Source organism: Artibeus jamaicensis, unplaced genomic scaffold, assembly GCF_021234435.1.
Source record: "Artibeus jamaicensis isolate MK-2021 breed Jamaican fruit bat unplaced genomic scaffold, CSHL_Jam_final scaffold_625, whole genome shotgun sequence".
In the NCBI taxonomy this organism is placed as follows: Eukaryota; Metazoa; Chordata; class Mammalia; order Chiroptera; family Phyllostomidae; genus Artibeus; species Artibeus jamaicensis.
Genome location: NW_026522051.1, coordinates 3326213 through 3338275, shown reverse-complemented (window position 1 = coordinate 3338275; position 12063 = coordinate 3326213). Strand labels below are relative to the sequence as shown.

Genomic DNA, 12063 nt, shown 5'->3' with positions numbered 1-12063 from the left:
CTGCTCTGTGCCTTTTAATGCCCTGTATTTTAAAAATAACCACTTTGATTTACATTCACTACAGACTGATGAGCTGGTTTCCCCTCTCAGTAATGAAACAGACACGTGGGAGTCGGTTGGACTGTGAGCACAGTTCCCGTAGCAGTGGAAGCATGCTCATCTGTCCTGTGTCCCCTTGGGTGTCGGCTCTCTGCTGTCAGGTGGACGGCTTCACTACAGGAGTGTTGTCTTAACGTTACTTTTCATTGGGATGGAACTGAGAAATGACAGGAAAAAAAGATTTAAATGGCAAACAAGAAAAGGATAACCTATGTGGAACCAAACTTAAAATTGGGGGGAAAACTGTTGAAGTTTCGTGGTGTCGGCACTTGGCATGAGCCTGCCTGTGGGCGTCTAGAGCACTGTTCTGGAAGGCCACAGTTTGCCCCTCCTTGGGAGCCATTTTTGACTGTCACAGTCGAGGGGAGATGGGTGCTGCTGCACGTCCTGCAGTGCACAGGACAGTCCCCACCACAAAGGGTCGCCTGGCCCAGAACATCACCAGGGCAGAGGCTCGGAAATGGTGGGCAGTAGGAGGTGCAGGAGCCTGTGTGTATAATGCTGTCCCCTCCCCACCACCCCAAACACACATGCAGACCTGGCCTGACCTCTCCTTTCACTGTGTGGTTGGGACTTCAGACGGTGCTGACCTGCTCCTCACTGTGTGTCTTCCACTCAGGCTGGAGGGAAGAAAAGGATAATGAACGTGGCCTTGGATTAGAGGTTGCAATAGAGCCTTCAGCAGGGATCGTCTTTGTTCACTGGGCTGCATCCTTCTTCACTGTATTGCCCTCTCGCAAGCACTCTTGCATAGCAGGCAAGGTGACTGATTGATGAAACAGTGAATAAGGAAGATTTAGTTCATTACTTGAATAAAGAAAAGCCCAAGCTTGAAGACATAGAAGTCCCTGCCCTTCACCTGTGGGATAGTTCTGGAGTCACCATGGAGGTTTAAGGGCACTGTCGCATGGTTAGGATGAGGGGGACAGGTGCCAGTTGGCACGGGAAGTGGAGGGTGGAGGGTTGCCTGCCATGCGGTGCGGTTCTGGACTGAGGCCTCATGTGCAGGAGTGCTGTGACCAGGACAGAGGCAGGGGCCCTTCCCTGTCACCACAGACTGTGAGTTCACTGTTTGCAGAAGCTCTTCCTCTGGCACGTGGTTAAACACATCCCGACTCCCCTTCCCCCCCCCCGTCACCCCCCATTTTGCCTTCTTGTCCTCCCCTCCATCACGCCTCAACTCACTCATTGGCCGAAGCCTGAAGTTGGCAGTCATTCTGGTCCTACTTCATTTAGTGATAACTCGGTAACAGTGGTCCTGGGCCAGAGTGCTTGGGCGGGCCAGGGGCAAGCACGTGGCCTTTCTGAAGGAAGGTACTGGCACCCCAGCTTCTCAGATGCCTCCAGGTTCGTTTTCCAGATGCGAGCCTGGAGCCCAAATTGCAGAACCTGGGAAGGAACCAGCCAGCACTAGACTTGCAGCAAAGCAACCTGCTGCTGTTGAGCAGGAGTAGACGCCTCCCCACGGAGGACTTCAGACGACTGGACTTACTCAGAGTTCGTTTTAAAATGGAAAGTATTTCAATAATAAAAGAGGGGGTTGAAAACACGGGCAAAAACCAGAGCATAAACATGACCAGGCAGATTTGGCAAACATCTGTAGGAAGGAAGGAAATAGTCACCGAAACACAGAAGAAACTGAGCAAACTAAGGAGGAGCTTAGATACTTTTTGAAGAGTGAATCGACGCCAGATCTCTGGGAATTAGACGTGCAGCCGCAGTGCTATAGATGAAGGACAAAGTGTGACAGAGAAGTGAGGGTACGTCGAGGATCGAAGGAGAAGGTTTGAAATGGATCTAATTGGAGCTCCAGAGAGAATAGAGGGAGTCTCAGCTACTGGCAGTTCAAATACCTACTGGCTGGGAATTTTCTAGAAGGGATGAAAGGCCTGAATTGTCAGCTTCAGTGGGCACAATGGAAGCCCAAGCTGGATGGATAAAAACCCTATCCCTAGATATATTATTTGAAACTTTAGAAAATAAAATATAAAAAATGTCTTAATAGGGGCAGGAGAAACAGACACTTGTCTGTGACGGAGCGACGTCCCCGCCTCCATGCCCGGTGGCAGTGGAAGCCCACAGGCTGCGGGCTTAGCGATGTGACAAATAGCTGCCAAGCTTAACACTTCCCAGCTGCACTTTCATTCAAGAAATGACATTTTCTCACAAATAAACACTTAATTGGCTCCCATCATACCTATGCTGAAGGACATTTCAGAGGATGTACTGAACGAGAGGAAGAACCTCAGCTCTGGAGGAGAGACTGGAATGTAGGAGAGAATGGTGAGCGAAGGAGTTGGTGACGAGAGTGAATCTAAGTAAACGCCACACCCCCGTTTTAAGACCCTGGCACGTAGTAAGTAGTTGACTAACATGGATTCACCCATTTCCCGACAGAGTGCGCTTTCTTGTTCACCAAGGCCAATAGAGGAAGTGACTTCTTGTTCCGAGTTTTTCGATGAGAAGCTGGAATTGCAGTAGGACTCCCTCCAGGGGTCGTCTTGCTTTGCCGAGTTCAGAGGCACAGCTGCACTCCGGGGTGTGGTTTGGAGCAGCTGAGTGTCTGAGAAGCATGTGTTCATTTATGAGCCATGGAGCGTATTTTAATGTGGGTGTTAACTGAGTCCCCCTATTTACCGAGAACCCGGACATCAGGCTGGACTTACAGTTGGGGTCTGGAGTCTCTGCTCACCGTGTTCTCAGATCTCACGTCAGTGAGCTAGAAGGCAGCTCTGAATGGATCACTTCCGAGAACCCACGCTAATCTAGGGACCAAAACAGAGGGATTGAGCCAGGGTCTGGCACTCTGGGCGGGGGCCACGAAGTCACCAAGCAGAGGCACTCCTCCTCCCTTATGGCCCTGATTTTACAAAAGAACTATTTGCTAGTTAAAAATATATTTAACTGAAGGACACAGGGACAATAACTAAGGGGGGTAGAAATGGGAGGGAGGTGGGGTGCGTGGGAGAGGGGTGGGCTGGAATGGGAGAAATAAACAAAACTGTACTTGAAAAATAACTAAATAAAAAATTAAAAAACAATAAATTGCAAATGTAAAAATATTTTAACTGTTTAAATTCAAATATGCTATCAGGAGTATAGTAGGATTTTGTTAAAGGGGCTGCCTGTCCTCAAAATTAGTAGATGGGTTCTCTCAGCACACACTCCTGTCTCTTCTGGAAGTGGCTTCTTTCAGGGCGCTATGCTGTGGACCTAGGCTGGCATCCCTGACTCAGTGCCAGTGGGCTCTCTTGGCTCCGTGCGTCCACTTAACACCCAGTTCGGGGCACCTGTCGGGCCCTCCTGTGCACTGAGGTGACAGTGGATGGCACTGCTGAGATGCCTGTGCCCGGGCAGCTTGGCGTTTTACAGTGACGAGAGGACAGGGAGCGATAAAGCAGGGTGACATGGCAGTGACTTGGGAAGGGGCATGCTTTTTTGACTGGTTGGGGAAGGTCTTGCCGTGGAGATGACACGCAGACAGACTTGAGTAGCCAGAAGAAGCCACCTGGGCAGGAGCATCTGGGCTTGAGGGAGCAGGGCCTGCGAGGGCTGTGGGGCGTGGAGGCCTGGGGCGTGTGCCTGTGGTGCCGCCCACACTGGAGCTGACAGCAGGTTCATGTGCCTGCTTCGCCGGCCTGACCTCGCGTGGAAGAACTGTGGTTTTCAGGAGGCACAGAAGCCTTTGGGAAACTGACAGCTAGTAATGCGGGTGCACGTGTTGCACGTGTAGAGTGAGACTGGTGTGCAGGGAAAAGTGGAGTCGAGACTGAAAACCATAGCTCAATGCCACTGTGTGTGAATCGTAAGACCACAGTTTGGAAATTACAGCTTGTCTAGGATGCGCATGTATGATGGGAGTTTTGCAAAGTTGCCAAACATTGTGTGGCAGCCCCATGTTTTAGCAGAAAACAAATCCTTATATAGTCTGAAAACTCTGATTTTAATTTACAAGTACCAAATTAGTCTTAATAATTTACATATTTGTTATCGGTGGGTCGCTTTTAGCTTCAGGTAGTAGAGACCGAAACTGGCTGAAACACAAGGGAATCCACTTGGCCATCAGCCCGACAGGCCAGAGGCTGCAGGGGAGGCAGGACTGGGACCCAGGTGTTGCTTTGCCCTCAGGCTCCTTTCCTCAGGGCTGCAAAATAGCTGCCAGCTGCCAGGGAAATGTGCTTCCTGCTCACGTCCAGAGAAGGGGGAGGAGCCTCGCTCTCTGCGCAAAGTGCCTACGCCCGGAAAAAAGGGAGCGCTTTCCTTGGTCTCAGCGGCCAGAATGGAGTACAGTGATCACTGCCGTTCCGTTCCAGAACGTTTCGTTCCAGTGCTAGTCCATTCCAGAATAACTCGATAGCTGTGGGGCCGCAGGTAATGTCCTTCCCTTGAGCTGAGGGCATTGGCTGAATGTCATTGCCCTTTTCCTTGTGGGGAGAGTGGGAAGGGCGACCAGCATGCACTGCGCCTGTGCAGCCCGCACTTGGACAGGACCGGAGTTTGTGGATCAGTTCCGGCCCACTGGGGCACAAAGACAGTGCTTCGAGATCGGCGTGACCGTGAGGAGGGCACTGAGGGTGTCTGGAAGGGGCCTGTCAATCAGAGTCTCCCGCCCGTATTCATTCCGTCGCTGTGTTGGTGTGGCTCACAGTCATGACCGTATACTTTCTTTCTCATGCGTTTCTTTCCCTGAAGAATAATTACTGGAAATAAATCAAGCTTAGAAATTGAGATTTGAATCTTCTCCTTAAGCGAAAACATTCCTCGAACATTAAATTAAAACCATCTCTAAAAATTATGCGTTTTCTAATTTAAGGAAAGAAAATGACAGCCAGCAGTGAAGTCCAATACAGGGGCCAGCAGTAGTGGTGCACCTTTTTAATGACAAAATGTTTTACTGCAAAATTGTAAGCACGTCATTTTGTGACACAACTGTCACACTCAAGCACACTGTGTGACATTGTAGGTGAGATGTTCGAGTGTAAACCATAACTTGTCACACCTACGTTATCACCGCCCAGCCAGTCCCACGGGCCTTACCTCTGCGGGACCCGGCATCTCTGCTTTCTGTTTCCTGCCTGTGTGCAGCGTCAGTGACCCAGAGTAAAGTGTCATCGCGTGTCCCTTCAGCAGACAGATTACGTAACGGTCCTGAGAGTAAGTAAACAAACACTTCCTTTGAACTGTATGGGCTTTTTAAAATGTGACTTGTCTCGATTAACTTGAAAATATAGTTTTAAAAGTACATTTTGCAAGCATAATACTGAAGGTATTAGCAGGTTATTTTTAATTTTGAGCTGCAGAAAACTATTCAGGTGGCTTGAATTCATCAATACTAAGAGCATCGGTCATGTTTGATTTACCCAGTGTTTTTTCTGCGTTAGATCTCTGTCTCTGGTCACTTCCATGTCACTGGCTTAGCTGTTTCTGTGAAGTGCTACTCACGCGGTGTGTACAGGAGGCAGGGAGACTTGTGGGTGGGTACGCCGAAGGCCTGGGGACGAGACTCAAGTCGTAGGCGACGAAGGCAACCTCCAGGGGTGGGTACTAAGGAAGAACTGTCATCCTTGTACGTTAGTAGCAGTGAGGGGTGTTCGAATTTATGACTTAAACTTCAGAGTCATCCCTGCATGCACATAGAACATCTTAGAAAAGTTATTTTTTTATTATAAAGTAATAAATGCTTAGGTTGCTGCCTCAAGTCTGCAGGCCTCAGTGGTTGGAAGTGAGTTAGGGACAGTAGTGACTGTCATATGTGCAGGGACACTGCTCCCTTGAGTTGTCATCACAAAGGTACACAAATTCTCTCTGTGCCTGTCATGCGCGGGAAGGACATGACGAGCCACTCTTTGCATGTCTTTCGGACCAGGAGATACCAGCCAGCAGATTCCATTCAGAGGCCCTCGAGTTCCCCTTTGCATTTTGTTCTCTGCCGCTGTGTCTCATTAGTGTCGCAGAGAGAGAAAGTGCTGCCTTTTCTCTTTCCTACCTCAGTCTCTGAAGTTGGATGTGCACAGTGAGTCATGGGCCTCAGACCTTGGCCTCAGACTCGTGTGGGGTTTGTGGATCCCCGACCACTGGGTCTCCTGCACAGGCTCTGGCTCAGAAGGCCCGAGGTGGGGCCTGAGACCATAGGGTGCTTCCACGCATATTGGCGATGCTGATGCAGGCACCGCTCTCTGAGAGTCCCCGCTGCGGAAATATTAACTTCAAGTAAAACCAGCAAATGGTCATATTCAGTTTATTTAAGTAGAAGATGCACAATATTTACCACTGTTCAGGTTGAACTTTTATTGTTTTTCTCTGTGGACGTTGGTCATAACATTAAGTGACCCACAGGGAATACTATCTTAAACTATTCTGTTTCTTTAGTGAAAGAGTCATCGCCATTTGATAATTGGCATCCTGTGACTCTTCAACACACTTGTGTCACTGCCACCAGACAGAAAGCCGCTTCTGGCTCTGGCTGGTGTGGCTCAGTGGATTGAGCGCAGGTCTGTGAACCAGAGTATCATGGTTCGATTTCCAGTCAGGGCACATGCCTGGGTTGCAGGCCAGTTCCTAGCAGGAGACTCACGAGAGGCAACCATACATTGATATTTCTCTCCCTCTCTCCTTCCCTTCCCCTTCTCCTCTAATAAATAAAATCCTTAAAAAAGAAAAAGAAAAAAGAAAGAAAGCCGCTCCTGGGCAAGGAAAAGACTTGGCGTTATTTTGCTTGATGTTTCGAGCAAAGATGGGTATGTTTGTTTCGCATTTGTTCTTTTTTTTTTTAAAAGATTTTATTTATTTTTAGAGAGAAAGGAAGGGAGAAAGAGAGGGAGAGAAACAGCCATGTGTGGTTGCCTTTCAACTGGGGACCTGCCCTCAACCCAGGCATGTCCCCTGAGTGGGAATTGAACCAATGACCTTTTGGTTTGCACAGCCAGCACTCAACCCACTGAGCCATGCCAGCCATGGCTGTATTTGTTCTTTACAAGGAATAATTGTTATTTCACTCACTGAGCATCGAAGCCTGCTCAGCCAGCCCGAGGCCAGCGCAGCTGCGTGGCCCCTGCCAGCTGTGCGCGCTTCCGCAGGGACTTGGGGTCTAGCGGGGCTGCCCCTGCAAGGGCCACACCTGACTCATTTGCATCTGGTTTAAGTTGGGGGGATTTCGGAAGAGTCAGAGGGTTCTAGGTGAGCCGGTGAACACCAGCCGGGAGGAACGTACGAGTCTGTCATCCTTACACTGGTTGGAAGGGGAAGGGTGGGCGGGTGTTCTTATTTGTTAGTTTCTGCTCTAGAGGGTTTGGGGGCGAGTGCTGAAGTTCAGGTTTGTTCTGTGTGTTGTCTCCAGGTGGTGTTTGTTTTGTTTTAGGCAAATCCTCTTATAATTTGCTGATTTTTAAAAATTTTTTCTTAAAGAACTTAAGATGTATACAAATCGGACCTTTTCCCTCAAGAGAGGAAGAATTCAGTTTCTTTCTTTTCAGTTGTAGAATGTCATAGCACATCCTAGTAAACTTTTGCCCACTCTGAGAGAATTGTGGCAGAATTTCATGTTCATCTTGACTTTTATGTGTTATGAAATAGTATGATTCCCTTCTGTTACAGAAATAACTTTTTTTAAGAAGACAGTTTGAACTGTTTGCATATTTGATTTTTGTTTGCACTGTTCAACTTCATTTGATTCATTTTCATGAAATAATTAGAAACATCACAAATGTGTAGGAAAATTTGTATGGGCTAGTTATTGTACGTGAGCCCTGAGTACAGTACATAAAACATAGGTGGTCTTTATTAATTAGTCATATCTCTCGGTCTATTTACTAATTCATACTAATTAGTTACAGCAGTTCAGACATGGCAGGTAAGAGTCAGCGCATGTGCCGACCCTCTTCGTTGCTTATGGCTGCTGAGCTCACTGCATTCGGGGGCCTTGCAGCAGAGTGGTGGGCAGCCAATGACGGCGAACAGACTTCCACATTGGTGTGCCAGGTAGTGACCTTCCTCATTTTCTACAGACAAAATGTGATCCTGTGCCTTTTCTCAGAATACAGTGATAGCAACTTACATCAACCCATCTGTGCCTATTATGTGTGTATATAAGGTCTGTCCAGCCATGTACTATGAAAAATAGAGATGTTTATTGAAAAAGATCCAAGATACAAGAAACATTGTACATAGGACAATGACGCTTCAGTCCCCTTCAAAGTAGGTACCTCGGGACCTCACACAGTTCTCTAATAGCTATCGGCTGCCCTGTCATATTTTCCTGAATTTCACCAACTATCTGAAATCTCTTCCCTTTCAAAAGTGGTTTTAGTTTTGGGAAAACCAGAAGTCACCAGGCAACAAATCTGGGCTGTACGGGGGCTGAGTCACTGCGGTGATTTGATGTTTTGTCAAAAACAGCACAAGACATGATACGTGAGCCGGTGGGTTGTTGTGATGAAGCTGCCAATCACTGGTTGCCCACGGATGCGGCCTCTGAATCATCCCAGTACTTTCTACAGAGGAATGTTCAAACTGAACACAAAATTTGATGCACATTTGTTGTCTACTGTGTCAGTCATTTTGAATGCAACGGCCACACAGTACACATGCTCACTGAGCTGTGACTACTGCCCCTACTAACTAGTATAGTGCGGTCTTTGTTCACACGTGTGCGTTCCAGCTCACTCTCCTTGGTTGCCAGGCTACATTGATGTTATATGACCTGTTCTCATTATATTAACAATGGCTGGACTTTTTCCAGATAGGCTTGTATATCCAAAGCTAATCGGAATAGATACTTGTAAATTGGAGGAAGGTTCATGTTGAATTTGGGTGTGCGTGTGTGTGTGTGTGTGTGTGTGTGTGTTAGTTAGTAAAATAGGCCCTTTTGGCCCTGGCTGGTGTGGCTCAGTGGATTGAGTGCCAGTTTGTGAACCAAAGGGTCACCTGTTTGATTCCCAGTCAGGGCACATGCCTGGGTTGTGGGCCAGGTCCCCAGTAGGGGATGCTCAAGAGGCAACCATACATTGATATTTCTCTCTTTCTCCTTCTTTTCCCTAAATATAAATAAATAAAATCTTTTAAAAACAAAAAGAAACGGGCCTTTTAAAGAAAACAACAAGTAGGCCATTTTATCCAGCTTTGTGAGAGAATACTCGAGGGTACATATTCCAGGGACTTTTCCGGTTGGCCTTCCCATTCCTGAGTAAGGGCAGCTGCCAGGCCCTGAGTTGTGGAGAGGCAGTGGGCAGGAGAGGGCCCCCCAGCAGCTGGCATCCCTCAGGGCAGCCAGTCCCTGTCCCGCGGGGGTGTGGTGCACCTCTTATGGTGCTAGTTTACTTTCCTGCCTTTCTAACCACCCAACTACTCTGTTTTCAATGAATCAATTCAAAGAAAGAATGCAGTCTTTCTATGCCTGGTAGATATTTTTATGCTAACGTAATCTCTTAATTTAGTAGCATCGGATAAATCCAGGTGTCACGATGGCTGCTGTTAACTTTGTGGAATGACTGTAGAAATGACCCGCTACATGCAGATGTGTGTGTTTCGTGTCTGACTCTGAGGGGTGTGTGACCCATGCGGGCTGCTGTGACAGAGCATCGCTGGGAGTGCCTGAGCCCGGTCCTCAACGGGGGCAGTCAGGGTTAGCCCTTAGACTTCAATTAGGCTCCGGCTTCTTTCAAAACGGTGGTAAAATTAATGCTGATAGGGTTTATTCTGTGATAATGTCCCTTTAGCAGTAATCCTTGTATGGTGGTGTAATTAAAGTTCTTTGTAGACAATAGCTTTATGAGATTAATGTAGTCATCAGAATATGGGAGCTTACATTTGATCACTTTACAGATTGACCTAAGTGAAGAGCAGCAAAGTCAAGTGACCTGCCTCCGGAAGTCCATGTAGCCAGTGTAGAGATGAGGTCAGAATCCACACACTGTTTTGACTCCTAGAGCACCTTTACACCCTCTTCTCTGCTGAGTACCTTTGGTTTGGCTCGACGAGCCTCAGAGAGTAAACACAGTGTTGTGACAGTTCGCATGGGTTTTCCTGTTGCTGCACTTCGAGTGTTCATGCAGGAACAGAGACAGAGGTTTTGTTTACTCTACATCCAGTATGTTCTCTCTTAACAGCAGCGTAACAACCTTCATTAACTGTCAGGGGTCATGAAAGTTTTGTGAGTTGGTGCTGCAGCAAGGAGTATCATTAGAAATTAGTGCAGCATTTCAAGTGTCTGGCTTGGGCACAAATAAAAGCTCATTATCTTAAATGGAATTGTAATGTCCAGAGTTTAGAGACAGTTCCTTCTTCTTTAGTGAAATGCTCAGAGTACCTGAGTTTGCCCAGATTAGGAGAATCTCTGCCCTCAAACCTGGAATTCACCTTTCCCCAGGAGTCTTTCATCAAATTACCACCTCGCTGGCCAAGAGGGCGGGACACACAGAACGTAGGCATGAGATCTTCAGTGTACATTTGAGTGGCTAATGTCATGTGGCTGTTTTCGTTGCTAACAGTGTGGAGATTCCACAGCACAGAATTGTAATGGATGTGCATTTTAATCCGATCTGTTCTGAATGAGGAGTAATGTACGTTAGGCTGCCTGGGACCTTTCTGTTTGGGGGAGTCATGTCAGGGCTTCTAAAAGGTGAGATACATTGATGGATTTTATTGTTTTTCTAGTTAAAGTATTTCTTACTAACTGGAGCTTACAGAGATGACATGAACTGTATTGATACTGTTGACATTGTGCACAGGTTAGAGAGTTGCTTGACTACTCCCAGCATCCCTTGCAGCTGCTCATCACCTCTGAGTTAGGAGGGAAGGAGGTGGGCAGGGCCGGCAGCTCACCGTTATTGAATTCCTACTGTGCCGGGCACTTGCTAGACTCGCTCCGCTACGTGCCGGCATGGTTAGCGTTCAGAGAGGGGCGGAAGTCCAGGCAGCAGAGCAAATTACCTTCTGTCTGAAATGATGTCCTGATTTCTGTGCAATCAGCTTTTCAACCCTACATTGTCTTGGTCACCTGCTCTTGGCAGGGCCAGTGTGTGGACTGGCCTGAGTCCAGCCGGGGTGGCATCCAGTGCCGGGGTGGCCAGTTTGGGCATTTTCTTTTTTTATGGAGGAATCAAATTTTAAGTTTTCATAAGATTATAGTAACAATACTGTATTATATACCTAAAACTTTGCTAAGAGAGTAAATCTTATGTTAAGTGCTCTTACCACACACAAAAGTTTTTTAATTCACGAGGAAGGGAGGGGTAGCAAAAGAAAATGTTTGGAGGTCATGGGTAAGTTTACGGCCCTGACTGCGGTCTCATGGGCACATGCTCACCTCCAGACTGGGCAGGTTGTACGTGTCAAGTACGTGCAGCTCTTTGTGTGTCAGCCTCACTTCCGGAAAGTGTCCTTTCTAGGTTTTCGAAAGAAAATGTAAACTTCTTAAGAAATGTGATTTAAGGACTAAAACATGAGAAGGAGTAGGGAAAAACCCGTGTACTTAAGCTGTGTTCAGGTGGTCCCGGCATTATTAACACGCCATGCTTACCACATGCAGTACAGACGGCCCACGGGTGGAGAGTTGGCTAAAAAACACGGCAGCTTTCAAGAGCATTACCTAAGGATTTTATTATAACAGGAGAAAAACCTTATACTTATTAAGTGTTTAACAAGAGATTATATAATATCATTGTCATTTCAATAATTCCTGCTTATTTGAAAAATAGCTTATAGCCTCATCTCAGTTTTTAAAAAGACCAGCAGTTTCTCAGGATGGAAATGAAGGCTCTGCTGTCGTGTTACTGCCTGGGCTGCCACAGCGAACACCATGGCGGGCGGCCTGACAACAGAGGCACGTGGCCTCCTGGTTCTGGCGGCCGCAGGGCTGGCTCGTGAGAAGGCCGTGTGGGGAAGCTGGGATCTGTGTCCTGCCACGCTCCTCTCCCTCTGTGTCTGTACCCAAGTTTCCCCTTCTTGGAAGGACAGCAGTAACGTTGG

The 12063-nt window shown here is 47.5% G+C and overlaps 1 protein-coding gene across 3 annotated transcripts in view; it reads left to right on the top strand.

The window, feature by feature from the left end:
* The window catches only part of POU2F1 (POU class 2 homeobox 1), a 107822-nt gene that overhangs the window by 37259 nt on the left and 58500 nt on the right, over window positions 1-12063 (top strand). The window contains exon 1 of one of the 3 annotated variants that reach the window (XM_053659325.1): window positions 4157-4470. The exons of 1 other annotated variant lie outside the window; for it this stretch is intronic. The gene's annotated coding sequence lies outside the window, so the exon portion shown is untranslated. Of the gene's footprint in view, window positions 1-4156; window positions 4471-5191; window positions 5254-12063 lie in introns of those variants that run through there. One more of the 3 variants, XM_053659324.1, reaches the window with a different exon arrangement.